We start from the raw sequence: 22,951 nt of genomic DNA, 5'->3' as shown, positions 1-22,951 counted from the left end.
CTACAATGCCTTTTAGACCGCACCCCATCATCAGACGTCGTTTTTCTCATAGGAGACTGGAATGCTAAGGTCGGGAGTGAAGAAATATCTGGAATTACAGGCAAGTTCGGTCTTGGTGAGCCAAACGAAGCTGGGCAGAGGCTAGTAGAGTTTTGTCAAGAAAACAACCTGACCATAGCGAATACTCATTTTCAACAGCACAAGAGGCGCCTATACACATGGACTTCACCCGATGGTCTGTACAGGAATCAGATCGATTATATTCTTTGCCGGCAGAAATGGAGAAGCGCTATACAAGCAGTAAAAACAAGGCCTGGGGCCGATTGTGGCACCGATCATCAGCTTCTTGTTGCCAAAATTAAGCTTCAATTGAGGAAAACAAAGAAAACTAGAAGGCCTTTCAGGTATGATCTGGATCAAATTCCATTAGAATATGCTGTGGAAGTGAGGAATCGATTTCAAGAATTCGATCTAGGAGACAGAGAGCCCGAAGAGATGTGGACTGATGTTCGTGATATAATACAAGAAGTTGCTACTAAGGTAGTTCCAAAGCAAAAGAAATGCAAGAAAGCAAACTGGTTATCTGAAGAGGCTTTGCAAATAACTGAGGAAAGGAGGATGGCAAAAGTTAAGGGGGAAAGAGAAAGATACAAGGTTCTCAATGCAGATTTTCAGAAAATAGCAAGGAGATAAGAATGCCTTCCTGAACATACAGTGCCAAGCAGTTGAGGACAACAGCCAATTAAGGAACACAAGAGCTCTGTATAAGACAATCAAAGATATCAAAGGAAGCTTCTGTGCTAAGCTAGGCATGATAAAGGACAAACAAGGCAAGGACCTCACTGAAGCCTCAGAGATAACGAAGAGGTGGCAGGAATACAGAGAACTGTACAAGAAGGACCCGAATGTGCAAACCCAACATAAGACGGTTGTGATTACTGATCTCGAGCCGGGCATCCTGAAGAGTGAAGTTGAATGGGCCTTAGCCAGCCTTGCTAAGAAGAAAGCTAGCGGAATTGATGGCATTCCAGCTGAGTTGCTTCAAAACCTCAACCATGACGCTGCTAACATTCTGCATACATTATGTCAGAAGATTTGGACAACCCTACAGTGGCCACAGGATTGGAGGAGGTCAGTTTACATCCCCATTCCAAAGAAAGGCCGTGCCAAAAATTGTTCCAACTACCGCACGATCGTGCTTATTTCACATGCTAGCAAGGTGATGTTGAAAATCCTCCAAGATAGGCTGCAGCAGTATGTGGACGTGCAAGCTGGGTTTCGCAAGGGCAGAGGAACTAGAGACCAAATTGCCAACCTTCGCTGGATCATGGAAAAAGCAAGAGAGTTCCAGAAACCCATCTATTACTGCTTTATTGATTATGTGAAAGCGTTTGACTGCGTAGGTCACAGCAGATTGTGGCAAGCTCTCCAAGAGATGGGAGTTCCAATTCACTTCATCTGTCTCCTCAGGAACCTGTATGCAGGGCAAGAGACCACAGTCAGAATTGGGCATGGTCTTACTGATTAGTTTCCGATTGAGAAAGGAGTGAGGCAAGGCTGCATACTGTCGCCCTGCCTATTTAACCTATATGCAGAGTGCATCATGAGGAAGGCCGGTCTGAACGAGTCTTCAGCTGGAGTGAAGATTGCTGGAAAACGTATCAACAATCTTAGATATGCGGATGATACCACTTTAATGGCAGAAAGTGAAGTGGAACTCAAGAGACTTCTGATGTGCATACAAGAAGAGAGTGAGAAGTTTGGGTTTAAACTGAACATTAAAAAGACAAAGATCATGGCGTCTTGCCCTATCAAGTCCTGGAGCATCAAGGGACAAGAAGTAGAAGCGGTGACAGATTTTCTCTTCTTGGGCTCCAAGATTACCTCAGAAGGAGACTGCAGCCATGAAATTAGGAGACGCCTGCTTCTGGGAAAGAGAGCAATGGTTAGCCTTCACCGCCTAGTAAAGAGCAGACATTAGTCTGCCAACCAAGATCCGTATAACTCGTGCTATGGTCTTTCCAGTTGTGATGTATGGATGCGAGAGTTGGACTGTGAAAAAGGCTGACCGCCGAAGGATTGACACGTTTGAATTGTGGTGCTGGCGAAGACTCTTGAGAGTTCCTTGAACTGCCAAAAATCAAATCAGTCGATATTGTGGACCATAAACCCTGACTGCTCATTGGAGGGTCAAATTCTAAAGTTAAAGCTCAGCTACTTTGGTCATCTGATGAGAAGAGAGGAGTCGCTGGAGAAAGATTTGATGTTGGGAAAGGTTCAGGGTCGCCGGAGAAGGGGTAGGCAGCGAACGCGGTGGTTAGATGGCATCCTCGAGGGACTGTAGATGAAGTTATGTGATGTTAGGAAGATAGTGAGAGACCGGAAAGCGTGGCGTGACATGGTCCATAAGGTCACGAAGAGTCGGACATGACTGAACGACTGAACTGAACTGAAGATGATGTCTTGCAAGACGTCTTGTAGCTTAAAAAATTGGGTGCATTAGCTGAGCTAGAAGACAGCTACAAGATGTACCAAGACAAGTTAAAAACATCTTTCATATCTTGTCAAGGCATCTTGTAAATGTCTATCAGCTGTCTTGGGTGCCACTTCAGATGTCTATAAGGTGACTTGTTTATAGCTATCTGGTAAACTGACTTCCGTTTAGTATGCTATTTGTCTTCCAGATTTCTAGGAGATATCTTGCAAGACGTCTTGTAACCTAAAAAAGTGGGTGCATTAGTTGAACTACAAGATCGCTACAAGAAATATTAAGACATCCGGCAATGTCTTGCATATCTCGTCGAGACATATTATATACGTTTAGTAGCCATCTCAGAGATCTACTGAGACATCTAACAGGCATCTTGCTTATCTTGGCAACAGTTTATAGCCGTCTCATAGATAGGTTGGTGTTTACTGGGATAGATGCAACCTTGCCCATTAACAATGTGAGTGCAGTAAGTGCATGGTTTTGCTTTTGTAAGGTGTTCATGGTTTCCATGCAAACATTGTGAGAAATGTGTTGTGAATGTTTGCAGAAATGTGAATATAATGTGCAATAAACTAGTATTTTTTGCTATTTACTTTTTTTATGTATACATTAATTCTGTGAAGGACTCTACCGGCTAGAAAGAAATGTTCAATGGCATGCTTGAAGTTACTTGACCCCGTCTTGTTGGCTCAGTAGTTATGAGTGTTTGGCTGTTGAACCCATGGATCCAGATTTGATTCTGGCCATAGCAGAAGCATTTCAATAAAGGCAAAACAATAGGCTGTCATGCACCGTGCCATGCCAGTGCTTGTAAAAGAACCCCAGGTGGTTAAAGTTATACCAGAGCCCTCAAATATTGCGTCCCTCATAGCCATAGTTGTTTTGGGATGCTAAACCATATATTATATATCACATCATAGTCTGAGTAATATGCTATTCATAGTCAGTTATTCATACACAAAATGACCAGTTTTTTCTTTTTGCATGGGACAGCAGGTGTTCTAAAATTTTATTTTAGCCTTCATGAAAAATGCCACACTGGCTCCACATGGCCTTCTGTCAACCCTTGGTATGTGTGACAATCACACGCCTGATTATGTATTTGTCTAAGAGCACCTGTGCATGCATGGAGGAGACTGTTACCTTCCATTTGTCAGAACTGAAATGCATGCTTTACATCATTTCTGTAATTCCACTGCTTGCTATTTGAACTATCCAGATTGATGCAAGCTTCAAAGAAGTGTAATTAGCAAATTAATCCAAGCAGGGAACCATGACAAGAACTGCTTTGGTTTCATCTTCAATGACTGAGAACCATAATTAGCCAAATGTTGCACATGGATGAGAGGTTACAAAACCTAATGAAATGCACATCCTACAAGTGATATGTAGGCTTTCACATCCTAAAGTGACATATATGAAGGATACTGCAGTGGAGGGCTCCAGAATAATTTGACTGCCTGGGCTTTATATCTTGCATTGACATTTCGAAGCAAACAGATGTGTTTGCATTTCGCCTCCACCAAAGTGCGGCTGCCATCACTGGGATTAAATATCACGACGCTGAGGCAAGTAGCCAAATGCAATGCCGAGATGTTGCAGCATGCACGTATACATGCTATATGCATTGTCTCCAGCATTACAGCTGTCACATGCATGGCAGATATTCATGTTCAGCTTTGGAATGACAAGCTTAAATGTGCACCCTTTGTGTTTGCCTAGCATGAAAAAGCAAAAGAAGCTAAGGAAAAACTTAGAAAAAACATACTACACTGAAAAAGCACTAGTAATTAATGCATAAAGCATACTTGTTCCTTAATGATAAAATGGCCTTCAATAAGAGCACAAAGCCTAGTGGAAGGTGCTCTGCCTGGAAGCTAATATTTTCACCTGTAGTAATGCGCATCTTGGTGCTGTGGGGTGGGCCCTTATTTTTCTGTCGACTCCATCATGCGAAAACTATACATCATGTGCATTCCCAACTTTGTGTAATGCAACGTCAAGGTATTGCCGTTCAAATTTTTTTTTCAAAGCTTCAAAACAATAGGCGTGTACTTTGTAGAAATAGCGCATTTTCCAAGTTTTCAGCTCCACAGTGCAGTCTGATAACAAACTGTCGATCACTTATTTTGGTCCGATCGACTGTTGCACAGTGCGCATCAACAAGTTCCCACAACACTCTCTTTATGCGACATTTTTGGACTTACCCCTGAATAAACACTGACATGCATGTGAAACATCAGCGATCATAAATGAACATGGTCAGCGCACTCACCCCAGCACTCTCGTAGGACGCAGTCAGGACCAACGTTACTAGTCCAGACATCACGCATCTCACGGAAAGCACAAACCGGCGCCTACACTTCCGGCCCGCACGGCTTGTGCGGGCTGAGGCATGGGCACTGGCAGAGAGACAGAGGGAAGGGCCTCCGCCCTACGGTTAGCGATAACCTGTCGAAGAGGTGCCAAATTTTGGGACAGCTCGCAGTTCGTGGGCAGCAGTGATATCTAGCGAGCCACTTCCTCCCGGATGAAATCTTTTAGCTGCTGCAGAAGCATTGAGCTCCCAGACCCAGATGCAGAGGAGAGACCAGAAAGTGATTCGACAGGCACGGGAGGTGGTTGAGTGATGAGGCGCTGCTTGCGCAACTCATCGTAGCTCTGGCAAAGGTTGACAACTTGGGCAACAGTAGTCATTGCGGGATGTTAACATTTAAATGTGTCATGTTTGATGCCCTTCAGGATGTGTTTTATCTTGTCTTTCTGCACATAGACTACATCTTCAATGTAACTTGTAAATATTTCACCAAGCCGCTGTTGTCGATTGTGCAGGCGTTGTTCAGCATGGAGCTTGCGTACAGCAGGACGACCAAAGACGGTTAAGATTAGTCATGAATGAGTCCCAAGTCATGATATCGGCTTCGTGATCGATAGCACAAGTTGGCAACGCCGGTCAAATAAAAGATGATGCTTGTTAACTTCATGGCGTCATCCCACTTATTATATGAACTCACTCGCTCGTACAAAGCAAGCCAGTCATCGCAGTCAGTGTCGTTGGTCCCACTGAAGAGCGCAGTGTCTCGCTGGCGTAAGGAGATAGAGCAGACAACCGGCGGGGTCATCGAGATGGCCGGGGGGTATTTGTGGTCAGCCATACAAGTTACCGGGAGCGTGCGGGTGCAAAGCTCCAGCGTGAGGTAAGGATATCAGGCTGCACCTCCACCAAATGTAGAAGGACGTTGAGGACGGAGCAAGTGGGGCGATCAAGACCGACACAATCTGTGCGATGGCAATTCTACAACTGCTTCTTCTTTTTCAGCGTCCAGCAAAGGGATCATCTTCTTCACAACTATTATTTTGTTAAAAGCTGAGATGAAGTAGGTTTTTTCACGGTGGAATGCACTGGGAAACAAATTTGAAGAGTATTACTAGTATAGCCATACCCCTAAATACAGGTACATGCTGCTTTGTAAATTTCCAAATGTGCTTTGCCATTTTTTTAGCCTCGTTTAATATTTCTCTACACAAGTGTTGTAGGCACACAATAAACATCATTTTATAAAATGACACCCCAGTGAACTGCTCAGAAAGCGAAGAATGCAGCGTTGCTCACCATGCTGCAATCATCATGCACTGATATGTTAATATTGCAGTGATGCTATATAGACGTTATCCCACAATGTTGCAGAGTTGTTTGGTTCTTAGTGGTTTTCAATTCCACACCAGGCAGTCCTTTCGTTGCTCTGCTATATGACACTGCAATTAATAACTATTCCTTCATTTTAGGCAGAAACTGGAAACATTCTTTAACAACGAACAGTGCACGTACGGCCGCAAGAAGAAAAACGGGCTCACCACAAGCAGTGGCCAGGCAGCTGATGAGGCTTAATTTAGAAACGGGGCTTTTCTCATCTCACATTACTCTACAGCGTGCCATTCCTTATTCAGTGATCAATAAATGGCCATTGCAAAGTACAAGTAGACACAAAACAGAAGCTTATTTGCGAGCAACATACAGTTTTCAAGCAGATGTGCCTGAAGGGATTATCACCTTCATTGATTACAGATTACCATGCCACAGAGCTCAAGCTCCTCGAGGAGGAAGGGGCAGAGTACTATTATTCGTGACGGGTCACACATACCTTCGCATCAGTAGTGTGCCCAACAAGCCATGTACCAAGTAGCCCAAGAAGTTCTTCGAAACTAAGATAGCAGATGCATGCCGGTATATGCTCCGTCTAACCCAGTCAGAATCAAGTCACCAAGAGATGGAATCGCAAGTCTGTGCGCCTATGATGCTTCTCGAGTGGAACCTTTGGGAGATATGCATGCTTGTGTGTAGTTTAAATTTAAAGTCTTTGCAGGATCCAACAACTCTGCCTCTGCCTTGTAAGTGGTTGATATGCTTTTTGTGAGTTTGTGCAAAGAATGTGGGTTTGATGTTAGAGGCAGCTTGATGAACTCCCCCCCCCCCATGTCAGCGCTCCAAAATATTTTAGCTCTTGACAATGTAGGCCTACCTTTGCAATCTGAGTCTTGCACAGGGGGGGGGGAGGAAATTAGGATTGCAAAACGTAGCAGTGATGTGATTTGTCACCCTTGTCACATGATACTTCCCGTTCGACCGCAAGCAAAGATGGAGTCCCCTGAGCGATGTGTGAACTCTGAGTGAAAATTTCAAGTCACCAGCTTCCAACAGTGCCGCTTCTGCCTTGTAAGTGGTTGATATGTGTTTTCTGTGAGTTTGTGTGCTAAGAATGTGGGTTTATTGTTCGAGGCATCTTGATAAACTTTAGCACGTCTGCGCTCCAAAATATTTTCACGTTTGACAATGTAGGCCTAACTTTCCAATCCATGTCTCACGCAGGGGATCTCTGCATGCATAAAGCACATAGTGTTATTGGAGACTGCTTCGAAGAACCGGTATACCGGCATAACCTACCATTCCTCAATGTGCTTGTCGAGATAGAGTGAGCGAAGTGGGTTGGAGGCATCTGGGATCGCCTTTCTGGTCACTGCTTTTGTATAAATAGTTTTCAAAAACTGGAGCTGCCGTTTTGATGGTAGGGAAAGTTGCACGATGTTTCGCAATCCATCAATACAATGCCACGTTTTCTTGCTATTTTTTGAGAACAATGGGCGAATGGAAACAGCAGAGGTGGCATTTTGAAGATGAAAGGCGGCTCTTTCGAATGACACCAAGATGGCTCCAGTGCCGCGCACCAAATGGGAGCTACGGCTTGCGAAAAATGGTCGTTTCGGCGGCCGTTTTCGACCCAAATTGTGGCAAGATATATTATATAAATTGGCACTATGACTAAAATACTGATCCTAAAATGAAAAACTTAGCAGATAGGTAGATGAAGAGCTACTAATTTCGATAATCACATTTTCTAAAAAGTGATTTCGTGAATTTCTGGTCGGAAAGACCCGTGTCCCCCCTCAACTTTTTCGAGACCTCCGTACCGTGATTCAGCAGCTTTGACCCAGGACCCAAGACTACAACCAGTGGCAGTTCCAGAATGCTCTAGACATGCTGGGCAGCTAGACGTCATGCGATCAGCACGAGTCACAATGGACAATGAGGAAGATAAGCTAGTCAAGTATTATTACTACGCCAGGTGCTTGTACATCCAGGTACGTCGAGAGTGCCTGGGTATCGACTTTATCTGTCACGTGTATCTAAATGGTGCTGAATATGCTTGGTCATTTATTGCGAACCAAGCAGCTAAAAGCACCAATTTTGAGGTGCGCTGCGGAAAAACTGCAGTGCCATCTAGGCAGTAGAGGTTACCTATATGCACTTAAGTGTTTTTCAAATTCGTTTTGCATAGCATTTTGAAGCATACATGCACTAAAATTGCTCTGTATGTGTGTATCTTTACACATGCCCATATGACAGGAGCAGGGCCACAACCCACCTATAATTGGCCATATGGTGCCCCTGACCACATAAGACATGTAGGACACTATAATAGAAGGTAGGTCTGCGAGCCATTGGGACAGGAGTGTGCTGTGAACATCATGCGTGAAATGGGGGTTAGAAAATTATTTTTGTATAAGTTAAACTAGCTGGTCAAATTTATATGTTGAAGACATTTCCTTTTAGAAAATTGAAGATACACGAAAGCAGGTCCAATCAGAGCACACTCACCTAAAAGCAAGATTGTATGAAGATAGATGTTCATTCTAAATAAAACAGTTTTTCTCTTTGTGTTAAAATTTCTGCATGCGTATGAAACATGTGAAATGTGGATTTAATAGTTGGTTGGAACGTCTAGCACTGGCAGTAATTAGGGCACAGCAGGATCGAATTACCAGCCGCAGGGCACAGCTTCAGCACGAGCGAGATGGCCGCCGGAGACAAGCGATGGTGATGGCGCTGCCGCAGCGTTGTTTGTTCTTCGTCTTCTTTACACATGGTTTATAGCAAACAAGTCTCAGCATGTGTTATAAGATGTAAGATGTCTATGTCCTATGCAAAAGTGGCATAAAATCACTTTCTTGAAAATGGTCGTAAGATGTACACCTCGATTTGTTCATCACGAGCTTGAGCAGTCCCTGTCTCCCCACTGATTGCCTTCAAGTTTAACGTGGCTTCGGACCCACAATAAGTATTATGTATGTCCTTAAAGGTATATTCACATGATGGACTGCATTCCAGATCTTGAGGATGAATCAAGTGCGACGTATCTTGATGTAATGGATTTGGAGCAACAAACACAAGCCTGGGGATGCCGCTAATGGGAAAAGAACATTTTTTTGCCTTGCGTTTCTGACGAGGAACCAATACGAATTCAGAGTGAAACTCATTTTGTCTGCTCCACTTGATACATTTCCTTTCATTTTTCTGCAGTAGCCGCATGGGAATGATCATTACAATTGTTGACAAAGCACTCCCAAACATGTGGACAGTGCGCACGTGTAGTAACTTTGTTTCTGCTGTATTTGTACTGCCAGCCCACGTGTAACGCCATGACTTGTGAAGCATATCCCCATTAATTGGGACAACTCTCAATGTGATTATGCAAAAGCAAGGAGAAAGTGGGGAGAAAAATCACATCACAGCACTGTAATGTACTGAAAAACATGCAATGTGGGAGAAAACTGAGCAGATAACCTAGCTTGCCCGTCTACGCACTGACCTGACAGCAGATTTGAGTTGAAGTCCAGTCTAGGTGTTGTGGTCCTAAGTGAGACCAATGCATTTGTTTGTATTTAAACACCAAATAAATAGATAGCCTTTATCTTACATCACTGTGAAGCACATCCAGTCTGATGCTCGCTGTTCGAGGCTTTACTGCGGTACTTACAATATCTTCTAGCATCAAAATTTCTACAAGCGTGGTGCTTGTGATGGTTGTAATTAACCTGCTGCTTTTTTCTTTGTTTTCTGCTCAACAGTGTTATTTGGTGGTGTTTCTTGAGAAGGCATTAACAAGGTGTTGCGGTTGAAGATGAAGTTATGACTGAAGCAAATTTAAGTCGCTCGAGGAAAAGGATGAACCAGCCTTTTCACGTATGAGCCTGTCACGTGTACTGACCGTTGTGTCACTGCAAGAAAACTGCAAAAACATTCTCCCGACTGAATAGGTGGCTTGACTGAGCTTGAATGTCACAGAGATCCCCCCCTATTCAGTCCCTCATTGTGCAAACGTGCGATTTTCGAACACTGAAGAGCAATGGTGATTTCAGTGACAGCTCAGTGCCTTGTGCAAGAGATGCTTTCACTCTGTGGTGTTCGGTCGTGTGTTGTTCTATTTTAGTCTTTTATTGCAGTAATTTGTTGTCGAAGAAATTGCTTGCTACGCTTCGAAATTGATTTGTGTTGAGCTTTTGCACAGTTTTATTAAGTGTGGGTACTGTTTCAACTTCAATGCCTCTTGTGCTATGTGTTGATGTTTTGTTTCTATGTTGCTTTTTTGCAGTGACAGCATGGAACCAAATTCGACACATTCACCGGCAGCCCCATTGGCAACACTCATTGGCAACTTCCTCATCGTGTCCATCCTCTTAACATCACAAAGCTTTTCGTCATCAAAGAAACCATCTGAAGCAGTGCACTTTGTGAGGCGGCCTTCAGTAGCGGCGGCCACAGTAATAAAAGGTGCCAAAGGATGCAGTGAATGGCAATGCATTGACGATGTCTCTAGAACACGATTTTGCCATGGCTACACCGTGAAAGCTGGTAAAAGTCTACAAGAATCAGGAGTTTTCAAATCGAAAGTCTTTTTACCAGTTAGTGCTTACAAATGTGCATGCAAACATTTATTCCCGCATGCAGTTTCAGAGCACATGCTGATTGAAAATTTCACACATTCGCATGACATCTTTGCTAATAACACTAATAAGACAGAGGTGTTTAGCATGAACTGAGCAAGGATTAAGACTTCAGCAGAGCTGTTCCTGTGTGGCATGTTCAGACTTAATTTCAACGACTCGTAAATGCAACAGTTTTCCCCGTTATCAAATGAATGACTGATGAGCACCGTATGCACGCATTTCTTGCCACCTCTATGGTTGGGAAGCCACCAGTTTGTTTACTATTAATTTGTTCAGATATGAAGTAGGTTTTTCTGCTGTGGAATGCCCTGGAAAACAAATCTGAAAAGTATTGCTAGTATTGCTTTCTCCCTTAAATACAGTTACGTGCTGCTTTGTAAATTTCCACATTCAACTTGTCATTTTTCTAGACTAGTTTCATATTTCTCTGCACGAGTGTTGTAGGCACACAGTAAGTATCGTTTTATAAAATGGCACCACAGTGAACCTCTCAGAAAGGGAAGGATGCAGCATTGCTTACCCTTTTGCAATCTACAATATTCCTGTGATGCTCTATTGATGTTATCCCGCATTGTTATAGAGTTGTTAAGTCCTTGGTGGTTTTCGATTCCATGCCAGGTGGTCCAGTACGTCACTATGTGACATTGTGAATAATCACTGTTCACTTTATGCAGAAACTAGAAACATTCTTCAACAGCAAACAATGCGGCACGTACGGCCCCAATAAGAAAAATGAGCTCATCACACATAGTGGCCAGGCAACTGATAAGGCTTAATTTGGAAAGGATTTTTCTTGTCTTGGAAGTTTCTCGACACCGTGCCATTATTCCAGACTCAGCGATCAATCAACGAGCATTGCAAAGTCCTAGAAGTTGACACAAAACTGCAGCTTCGTCCCAAGCGACATAGGGTTTTCGATCTGATGACCAAGACAACACCAAATATCCTGAGGATGTCCTCAAAAGGTACAAATGTCCTCACGAGATCTGGTGCAGTTGCCAGGACGTCCTGAGGACAATGGTCAGTGAGTGGTCCTAGAAAGGTCAACTCGAAGACGTAATAAGGAGGCGGTTTTCTTTTCAGGAAAATTCTGCCCTGCCTTAATGTAATAAGGCATGTACACATTGGTAGGTTTTCTGAGTTTGTCGCTATATTTCGAACCTACCGTATAGACCTCATTGAGGTACCCATGCAAGTTGACTGGTTATGCGAAAGAGCAACAATCGGACCCTGTTATCAATTTCCATCTTCTGTGCCGTGACCGCGAGACTGCAATGTGCCGAGCTCCCTGCCCGAGGTCCCCCGCACCCCTTCGCCCTTCTTTTCACTCCTCCCAGCCAAAATATTTTCGTTCGAGACTCGGGTGCATATACTTGGTGCAATGTAATAAAGGAGTGCTTATTTTTTTATTTCTGTAAGATATATTTTTTTGTGGAAGCATTATGAGTTTTTGTTTAGCGCATTTTTCGGTGAAGTCGTTTGGTGGCACCACTCTATCTCTGCACCGCTCAGCAAATTCAAATCAAGCCATGCCAAAGTCAAAAAGTGTAATGGCCGCGATTGACCACTGCTGCACAGCATCTGACTAGACCATTTTAGTACTCTAATCCGACCAAGCAAGCCGACAACGAAAAAGGTGAGGTGTTTCATGCTGAGTGACAGATTTGTTATTCACTTTCTGAAGGGAAATGTAATTAACAAGTGGTACGAATTAAATGCACATTATGATGGGAAAGGCAGATTTGCAACTGATAGGCACGCACCATTCAACTCGACCTGAAGAGACAAAAGATTTCAGTTCACAAACAGCGTGTTGACTCATGCTTTGAGCTGGTATATTTTGAGCAAGATGAATTGGTATTGGTGCAAACACCGTCCTCTTCGTTTGAACCAGAGGATTGTGCAGGACAGCTGCCCACAGAGGTAACAAGAATGGCCGAAAGCGTGGCTGGACTGCCACCAGCGCTGAGAAGCAACACTCATCCCTTCCCGAGACAACGCACTCGGTGCGTTTACAGTGGCAGGCAATTGCTGGTGCGCAGCTCGCATTGATTACTTTTTCGACTATGCGCGACTGCCGCATAAACAGAGCACTGATTCCATAAGCGTTTATCCGTGTTTTCCTTGCTTATGCAACCTTGCACGCCCAGGCAACGCGTTGCAGTTGTAATTTGCTGAGATTACATCTGAGCGCCCACACTGGTGAAAATCGTTACCGATTTTACTTATGCCCCATGGCTTTCGTAACTGGGTCCAGGCTAGTTCGTCATGTTCAAAACCACAAAACTGGAACACTATTATAGTGTCTTGTGCAATGTAATTTGAATTCAGGCTGCATCTAGACTAGCATGGGCAGAACATATTGAGCTAAAGGTGTCTGTTATGTTTTGTCAGCATTGTTTCGGAGTTGTTGGTGGGCATTTTGTATGTATGCTATACATGCTATGTACTTTACGGTTCTCATTTCAGAAATCTGGAATGATAATTTCACAAAAACCACTCTCATAATCTGTGTTACATGATACTTGTATGATATTAGTACAGTTATTGGATGTCTTCAGTGTGAGTTGATGTGAGCAATAGCTTGTCGCAAATGGCTTCTAGTGACTAAGAATCTCTTCAATAAGGCAGATTGCTTTGATGTATATTGCTCTTTCTTTAATAGACTCTAAGCAGAATAGTGTTTTAGTTTTGCTTGCCAGGAGCAGGAAAAGACAGAAAACTGCCTTAGTACAGAAATTGGAATAAAGTATGTGCTTTAATGTGTCCCTTTGCTATGCAATGCTTCTCTTCTTTAAGCAAAAGGTGAGAATACTTTGTTTTTTTACACATAAAATATTTCCTAGAATTGTGGATTTGAAACATTTTTTCTTGTGAAGTGTCAATGTATTGCAAAGGCCCCACTAGTCCTGTGCCAAAATCTGTATTGAGGGGTCCAGAGGAATACTTTTACGGGGACCATATTGAAAATACCTGACATGGTGTAGAATTTCTTTTATATTTGTTTAATGAAGTTTTAGTTCGACTGAGCATCACGAGTATGCACCAGAAACAGATTGTGTCTGCTGTATTTCTTTGTAAGCCATCTGTTGTTTTTTTATGCTGGCAACGAAAAAAAATGTTGGGAAGCCTTTTTTGATTTTCTCCGATTTAGTGGATTTCACTTCATGGGCGGCAGCGGTAGCAATGGCATGGTCCAGCGCTCAGGTGCCTAAAACGCATCCCACATTCCTTGTAGATATCGTCACCGTGCAAGAATAACGGAACGAAAAATGCTGACCATTGTGATCACCACTGTCATCACCATTGCATCAGAGGCCGCGCTAACAAATAATCATCCAGCCCCGTCTACATAGGCAACAATCCGGACCTCGATATCTTCACTTCTTGGGCAGCAGCAGTGGCGGTGGCATGGTCTAGCACTCCAGTGCCTAAAACGCATCCCACATTCCTTGCAGGTTTGCCGGAAAAAGAACTTTGCCTTATCTATGTATTATTAGCCCAACTGCACCACTGCTACTGCTCTTATCGTCTTTGCTTGTTAAGATTTTTCTTTCTTGATAAGGCCGCCACTGGCTTGAAGTGTACTATGCCATTTGATAAATATAAGTGCTCGTCTTGTCATCAACACTTTGATGAAGATGATTTGATAATGACATGTTTTGAATGTGACTTGCAGTTTCATTTTGGTAAATTCAGTGGCATATCCCTTTCGGGCGCCGTGTCCCCATCCGGGGACGTGAACTTCGCTTGCCCTGCTGTGTAAAAGTCAAAGCATGAACGCCGTTTTGAATCGGCCAGAACACGCCCCCTGAGCCGCCTTAACGGACAAGTGGCGCCATCTTACGCGAAGTCAGCAAAATGCTGCCGGAAATGCGCGGGAAACATGGATGCCACTACCTTCTACGGAGCTAAGAGTGTGTGCTCCTTGTTTTCTTTCATTTTTCACTGTTGCGAATTTAGGCTGACCAAAACGTTAGCATTTTGTTATCAAAATAAGGTTGGGTTGCGTGAATGTGAAACAACCACTGTCATCCTTGTTAGAAACGTATTAAGCCTTGCATGCACTTCCGAATGTTTGCGTCCCCGTTCGGGGACACGGCGCCTTGAGTCCGCCATTCCCAAATGCTCCTTTTCGGAGTGTGCGGCCTCGCTCTCACACTAACATGAAGAATATCTCATCTTTTCAGGCATTTCCAAGCACGGTGTAGAAAGAAGGAGGTTTGATGACGACACTGCGGAAAATATATTTCGAAGAATTCAAAACGGCGACATTTCAGACGCAGATCTCTCCGATGACGAATACACCGAGGAAGATACGCGAAATACGGGAATGATGCCTGTTTTCTGTTTTTGAGGTTTGGAAATAATGTGGTGTTTTGTTTCAGATTTCTGCCACAAATAGCACTGCGTGAGTGCAGGAGCATCGCCAGGATCGCTTTCAATCGCGTTCAACAGAGCACCTCCAAAAAAGCGCGGTCGGCCGAGCAGCGAGTACTCTGAGCCTGTTGCAAAGAAGGCTAACCCGCATTTGTTACCGACTGCAACCATTAGGTATGATGGCTACAATCACTGGCCGGAGTATGTCAGCACACCGAACTCTCAGCGCTGCCGCCGAGAGGGATGCACAGCAAAGTGCCGGATTCGCTGTCAAAAATGCCAAATTTTTTTGTGCGTGTTGGCTCAGAACAATTGCTTTTATCTTTTTCACACCAAGTAGACACTAAAGAGTTGCTTATAAATAAAGCAGCAAATAATTAATCATATTTTGTGCCAGCTGTCACAAGAACACTATCGCAGGCTCTGTTAGTAGTGTGCATTGCTTTTTCTGTATTGAGGCGCTCTGTCCCCGCACGGGGACAGCACAAAATACATTGAAGGAATAAATGTTTTGCTTCAGTTTCTTCAAGACTCGTGATTTGAAGCGTGGAGAACACAAAATGGTGCTCATATATTTTTTTTATTGCAAAACATTTTTTGGCACCTGAAGGGGATATCTGAACGGTCATTTCGACTGATGAAAGAAACAACTAGAAAAAAAGCAGAAATGTTTATCTTGCAAGCCCTCTGCTAGCGAGCATGAACTAAAGGATATGACTGGAAAAATACAGGCAGAGCTGGCAGAAATAAATAGAAAGCTGTCCCAAATTCCGGTACTCGAAGCAAAATTTGATAAGTTGATGAGCTTGCAGGAAACTAACAAATATTGAGAAATCTGTTCAGTTCCTGTCCAATACCTATGATGATTTAAAAAACACACAAAATAGGCAAGACCAGGAAATAATCGACTTGCGTCAAAGGGTAGAGGCTAGGAAAGTTCACCAGTACTGAAAACTGTGTCCGGACTAAAACAACAGATAAATGATCTAGAGCAGTCCAACCGGAGACAAAACATTGAAATTTATGGTCTCAAACCACAAGAAGCTGAGGACCTCCAGCTAGAAGTGAATAAATTCACTCAGCATCTTGAGATTGCTAAACTGTCTGAAGACGACACTGAAGGGTTACACAGACTGCCCGCAAAAGACTGCAAGCCAAATGTGGTAATTGTCATATTTGTGTCGCGAACTCTTAGGGCCAAATGGTTCGAGAAAAGAACTACAAACTAGGAAACTTGGTGTCATATTCTTTGACAACCTGACGGCAACCAACAAACAACTGCGCTGGCTTGCGAAACGTAAAGCGAATGAAAATTGGTATCAATGTGTTTGGACCTCAGAAGGGCGAGTCGTTGTGCACAAATGCGCTGGTGCAACTGCTGTCAGGATCTCAAACGAAGAAGGCCTCAAAAGATTTTCTACCGCTCAGTTCAAGCTCACTGTGACATCCAAATTAAATTATGACCACGTACACAACTGAAACTTTTAAAACATTACTTAACAGTGAAAACTATTTCCGCAATAAACACGTTTCTTTCATATGAACGCAAGAAGTCTTCAAAACAAACATGTGGAAATCAAAGCATATCTATCAGTTTTCGATTGCTCTTTTGACTTTGTTTTTTTCAGAAACCTAGTTTTTGTGGTAGCTCAGAAGAAATCAGTTTTTGTGATTATAGGCACGTTTCTGTATATCGCGCGGAAAGACGCGGTGGGCGCGTATCTATTTATGCAGGGAAGCATCATCACTTTGAATGCTTGCCAGATTTCGCATGCGTGACCAATGATTTTGAAACAGTCGCAGTTGTGTGTCACAATGTACTAGTTCTTGCACTCTACCGGCCTCCCCAATGGCATTCAAAACTTTCTTACCTATGTTCAGAGAATGTTGCTTTTAGTAAACGCCGAAAAATGGCACGTTGTTATTGCTGATTTCAATGTAGACCTTTTTTCAGCTGAGCAACCAAAGTACCAACTTCTCGAAGTCATGCTTGCAAATGGTTGTGAAAATTTAATCACCGAAGCCACTAGGGTAACAATGTATTCAAGCATGCTGATTGATCTTTGTTTCAAAAACATTCCTAAGGAGACAACTTTATCCGGTGTCCTGTGTTCGGATATAAGTGATCATTTATCCATATTTGCAGCACTTCCCATAGAAAGCAATTCTCAAAGTATAAAACACTAAGACACAGTAATAACTATAGTGTTAGTTTATTCAAGTCTATGGTGGCTAGTGCAAAATGGACAAACGTGTATGCTGAAAGCGATCCCTCTAAGTCATATGATGCATTCATTTCTACACTACAGCATAGCTATAATGGTGACTTTCGATTATCAATGATACTTCAGCATAAAAAAGCCCGGAAACCACGGATAACTAAGAATCTTATAAGCGCATCAAATAGAAGGAAAAAATCTTCAGCCTGTTTCTAAAAACACATGAAGTCAAACTACTGCATGAATTCAAATGCTTCAGGAATAGGTTAAATTCAGATTTTAAAAAAAGCCAAATGTTTTTTTTTCAACGTAAGTTTCAGAACTCCACCCAAAATAGTAGCAAAACATGAAAAGTTTTTCGTGAGTTGACCAACCCCCCAACGGCTGACTTACCATTGGAACTAGAAATTAACTGAAGAACATACTCCCCCGAATTGTCAGCCAGTCTGTTTAACAGTTATTTCATAAATGTCGGAGCTCCAATGATCGTGCCAGGTAATCAGAGTGCAACCCCTTAAGTTATGTTAATAATGTCGTAAAGGAGTCTATTTCTTGTTCCTGCATTGGAGGATGAAGTTATTTCTATTTTGAATTCTCTTGACAACAAATCGATGCTGGTGAAGATGATATTAAAACTCTACCGATTAAGGCAGTTTCAGATGACATAGCAAAGCCCCTATCTCGTATTTTCAATCAAATGCTATTTTCCCAGGACTGAAAATTGCTCATTTATTAATTTATTTATTGAACCTTACAGGCCCTGATGGGCATTGTGTAAGGGGGGTTACAATAAGAAAAGACAAACTAATTATGGGCAAAGCAACAAGCAATACATGATGGAAAATCATAACACACATCCAAGAAATTGCGGTATAAAAGCATGGTTACACAGAACAAAATACATGAAATGCATACAGAATATAACAACAAAGCTACAGATATTCCGAGGGGGGTTATCTAACAATACAAGTCGAGCCGGTGCCGTAAAATCATAACACACATACACAAAGGTGGTAAATACAATCAGTTAAACAAATACAGGCCAATCTCAGTGTTGTCACTGTTCTCTAAAGTTACAGAGCGAATCCTATATAAACGATTTAGAACTTTTTTATCCTCAAGGAAAGTGATAATTGAACAGTAGTACTGATTTCAGAAGGGGAAATCGACCAAAACGGCCCTGCTGCATATTAAAAATCAAATCATCCGTATCATTGAAGCCAAATTATTTACAGTTGAAATCTACCTAGACTTTTGTAAGGCATTTGATTCTATACCACACCATATTTTGTTCAGTAAGCTTGAAGCATATGGTTTTAGAGGCACAGCACAGTCCTATACGTCTCAGTTTATTTTCATACATGGCATTACACCAGGGAAAGAAAACATTAAATACGGTGTTCCTCAGGGCTCAATACTCGGCCTGTTGTTATTCATACTGTAAAGAAATGATATCATTAACATTCCAACTGCGGGTGAGGTGTTGCTGTACCCTGACTACATTGCGTCTTTTTTTCTGGGCAGAGCTTTGAGAAACTTGAGACCACGTCAAACGCATGGCTGAATGAGCTCAGTTTATGGGTACATACAAACAAGCTTCAAATAAATACAAGCAAAAAATATATTTTTTCAGCAAAAAACAAGCTCATTCTCAACAATGTGACCCTGTACTATAATGATGCTTTGCTTGAGCGTGTAGATTCTCATACATTCTTAGGTGTTACTTTCCCGTCAAACCTAACATGGTCTTACACCATGTGGGAAATGTAAGAATGAAAGTAGAGAGATGTATTGGAATGTTAAGCAGCCTTCGAAATCTTATCCGTCAGGCTCAGAAAGCAGTGCTATTTCTCACTTACACTCTCACTTTAATTACTGTTGTTTAGTATGGGGTACCGGAATTAGGACTGATAATGATAGACTATCTCCACTGCAGTGGATGCCCATTAGAGTATTATATAAGGAAAACTTAGACACCGTAACATTCATGGCAACACTTATTCTACCTTTCCACGATATATACAAACAGAAATTATCTGTGTACGTGTTTTCTGAAGTGTCGAGCAATTACAATAAATTTTCTAGTCATTATCGAAATAGAGATACTGGTCACAATCTGCGGAGGACTTTCATTGTTGTAGATAAACCTAGGACTAATTATGCTTAACAGACAATTGATCATCAATCATGAAACTATGTAATAATTACTGAGACATCCTTGATGTCGCAAGAATAAGTGGAAGTCTGCCAACTTTCAAATGGAGAATAAAGCCTCTTTTCACTTAAGTAGGGAACCAAATACATCACTAAAGTAGTTATGAAAATCGAGTTTCATAATAACTGTTACATTTCCTTATGTTTTGATATTGTCACGTGTCTGAATGCATATCTTGTACTGCGGTGATGGTTGTAACTCCGTGTTTCTTTTTCTTTCTTGTTTTCTTTTTTTATTCATGTGTAGTTATATACGGAGAAGATTGTTGTATTTATAGATGCATGTGCACTGCCTGTACTTTGTACCCACTGCTATTGTGCCCAGTGGGGCCAGGATCTCGTCAGGAGACTAATTACCCCATTTTGTCCTGCCCCACGGGCAGTACAATGGATTGCCCAAACACTCACTGAATAAAAAAATAAAAATTTATGAGCTTGAACAAAGCAAAGCGTGCCACACTGTACAGTTGGCTCAGACTAGCATGAGCTTGCAGTGACTTCGCGTGCAATATAAGCATGGCAAAGGCTGTTAGGTGAGTGGATGCACACCCAGCCAGCTCCCACTTGCAAGTCACTAACATTCTAATGGCAATCAAGAAGAAATGGGCATGGGCAGGACATGTAGTGCGAAGATAGGATAAACGATGGTCGCTTAAGGCAACAAACCGGATTCTAAGGGAAGGAAAGCATAGCATTTGTTTGAAGTCGGATTTGTCCCTTTGACTTATGGCTTTTGCATCCCATGACAGCCTCCTTAAATGCACATTATCGTCAATCTGAGAGTAGTGTGCCACCTGCTGTTGTTAATTAGTATACCTTTAACACATTAATAATATATGCATTATTGTTTTGTTGGGCAGGTTCATTTGCCGCAGAAAGCAGCTGTGGCTGCCCACATCAGCAAAATTTGGACGCAGAAAAGCAGCGACACATGTTTTAAAAATTATTATTTCAATGACCCCCTTCGCACCCACACGAGTGAAAAGCTGTACCAATGCAACCACTGCAGCAGGACCTGTGCAGCCAAACCAACCTGACACAGCACATGCGCATCCACACAGGTCAGAAGCCATACCGGTGCACACATTGTGTCAAGAGCTTTACATGTAATTCGCTGAGATTACATCTGAGCATCCACACTGGTGAAAATCGAAAGGTTCACGTTCTACCCGTAATGATGAGTGCTGCGTTCGTTTCAACCGGCCTGCTGCAATTAACGTGACCTAGTACAGGCCGGTTGAAACTAACGCAGCACTCATCATTACGGGTAGAACGTGAACCTTTCGTTGACCGTTGTGATTGTCCTGTTTGGAGCCGTTCAGGGAGTAGTGGAAATAACACCCGCCGCAAGTGACAAAGCCCAGCGCAGTCTAGGTGGAACGAATGCAGCACGCTCGTTTACGGGTTGAATGTGAAGATCACAGCAGCGAGGAACCAAGAGGTGGTTCCTGTGTGGTGCAGTCCAAGGAGCAGTGGGGGTGACCAACCGCCTTACCGTCAAGGATCTTGTGCAGCAGCCTTGAGACGCACGCCTCGTATACTGCCTCTTGGCTAGATTCGTCCCCGAAAACATAGTCATATGTAAATCGCTTTTCTCCACGGATAACTATCATTTGTTGACTTGGCACTGGCTGCGTGCAAATCTGGCACCCTTCTATTTGTTCTCTGGCCACAAGTGGGTGGCAGCGCACCGATACATTCACTGAGATAGTTCGTTCCATTTCAGTGTCCATTTCGCGAAAGTTCTGTTTGGCTTTTAGGGAGCAGTGGAAGTGAACATCAGCTGCAACGGACGTGACCTAGTGCAGGCCGGTTGAAACGAACGCAGCACTCATCATTACGGGCAGAACGTGAACCTTTCGATTACCGTTGTGATTGTCCGGTTTAAAGCTGTTCAGGGAGTAGTGGAAATAACACCTGCCGCAAGTGACGTAGCCCAGCGCAGTCTAGGTGGAATTAATGCAGCACGCTCGTTTATGGGTTGAATGTGAAGATTTCGTTGGCTGTGGGAACCGTTTTGTAACCGAGGCACAGCAGCGAGGAACCAAGAAGTGGTTCCTGTGTGGCGCAGTCCAAGGAGCAGTGGGGGTGACCAACTGCCTTACCGTCAAGGATCTTGTGCAGCAGCCTTGAGACGCACGCCTCGTATACTGCCTCTTGGCTAGATTCGTCCTCGAAAACAGTCATGTATCCCCAGTGGAAGTGAACAGCAGCTGCAACTGACGTGACCTAGTACAGGCCGCTTGAAACGAACGCAGCACTCGTCATTACGGGTAGAACATGAACCTTTCGTTGACCGTTGTGATTGTCCTGTTTGGAGCCGTTCAGGGAGTAGTGGAAATAACACCCGCCGCAAGTGACGTAGCCCAGCAGCGTTCGTCCGAGCCTTGCTACGGTAGGCAATGTCGGTTGCGGCGGTTACGATTGCTGAGCTCGTTGAGGTTGAGGCGTTGAGACTTTTCACTCAGCTGGTTCAGCACCTCTCGAAGTTCCATTTTCAAGCGCTGGTTTTCAGCTTCCAGCTGCCTTTTGCGCGAGAGCTCCACCTCCAAGTCCTTTGACTCGCCGCCGTCATCTTCAACGGATGTTACTACTCCTTTTTAACTCTGAACTAGTTTGCACCTTGCAAGCTCAGTCATCGCTTCCTGGAGCTGTTTGATCCAACACAAGCTGAAATTGTTCTCCTTAGCAAAGTTTACGACGGGCTTGTTCTTGATCTTTCTTGCCCTGCTTGCATACGCAGTGTTCAGGGTCTCCTCCATGTTGGTGTCTGCTGGGGTAATGCAGGCAATCATTAAGGTGTGACAGTTGCCGCCCAGCGAATCTTGAAGCAGTCTTGTCAATTTAGACTCACGGTATGGTATGTGGACATCCCCGTCGCATAGAATGCTAATGATGTTGGCAAGTGAGAGAAGTCCTCGATTGATATTTATTCCTTCTCCCAGCCTATCACCAACAGCCCCGGTCTTCTCGGTCCGTTCAGAGCCAGCCATGGCTTCCGTAACTGGGTCCAGGCTAGTTAGTCACATTCAGAACCACAAAACTGGAACACTATTGTAGTGTTTTGTGCAGTGTAATTTGAACGCAGGCTGCATCTAGATTAGCATCGACAGAATACATTGAGCTAAAAGTGTGTTGTTTTTTAAATTGTTTCGTGGTGTTGTTGGCAAGCATTTTGTATGTTAGGTATATACTTTACGGTTCTCACTTCAGAAATCTAGAATATTTTAACAAAAACTACTCTCGTAATCTTTGTTACATGATACTTGCACAATATTCGTAGTTATTGGATGTCTTCAGTGTGAGTTAATATGAGCAATAGCTTGTCACAAATGGCTTCTAGTGACTAAGAATCTCACTTCAA

At 43.1% G+C, this 22,951-nt stretch overlaps 1 pseudogene; it reads right to left on the bottom strand.

Annotated features, from left to right (window-relative positions):
* Nucleotides 1–22,580, bottom strand: part of LOC146184776 (uncharacterized) — a 42,879-nt pseudogene extending 20,299 nt beyond the window's left edge.
* Nucleotides 22,581–22,951: the final 371 nt, after the last annotated feature.

Source organism: Amblyomma maculatum, chromosome 7 (genome assembly GCF_055883805.1).
Source record: "Amblyomma maculatum isolate TAMU_Amacu chromosome 7, ASM5588380v1, whole genome shotgun sequence".
NCBI classification, from domain to species: domain Eukaryota; kingdom Metazoa; phylum Arthropoda; class Arachnida; order Ixodida; family Ixodidae; genus Amblyomma; species Amblyomma maculatum.
The sequence above is the reverse complement of the archived record's forward strand: the minus strand, read 5'-3'. Positions and strand labels throughout refer to the sequence as shown.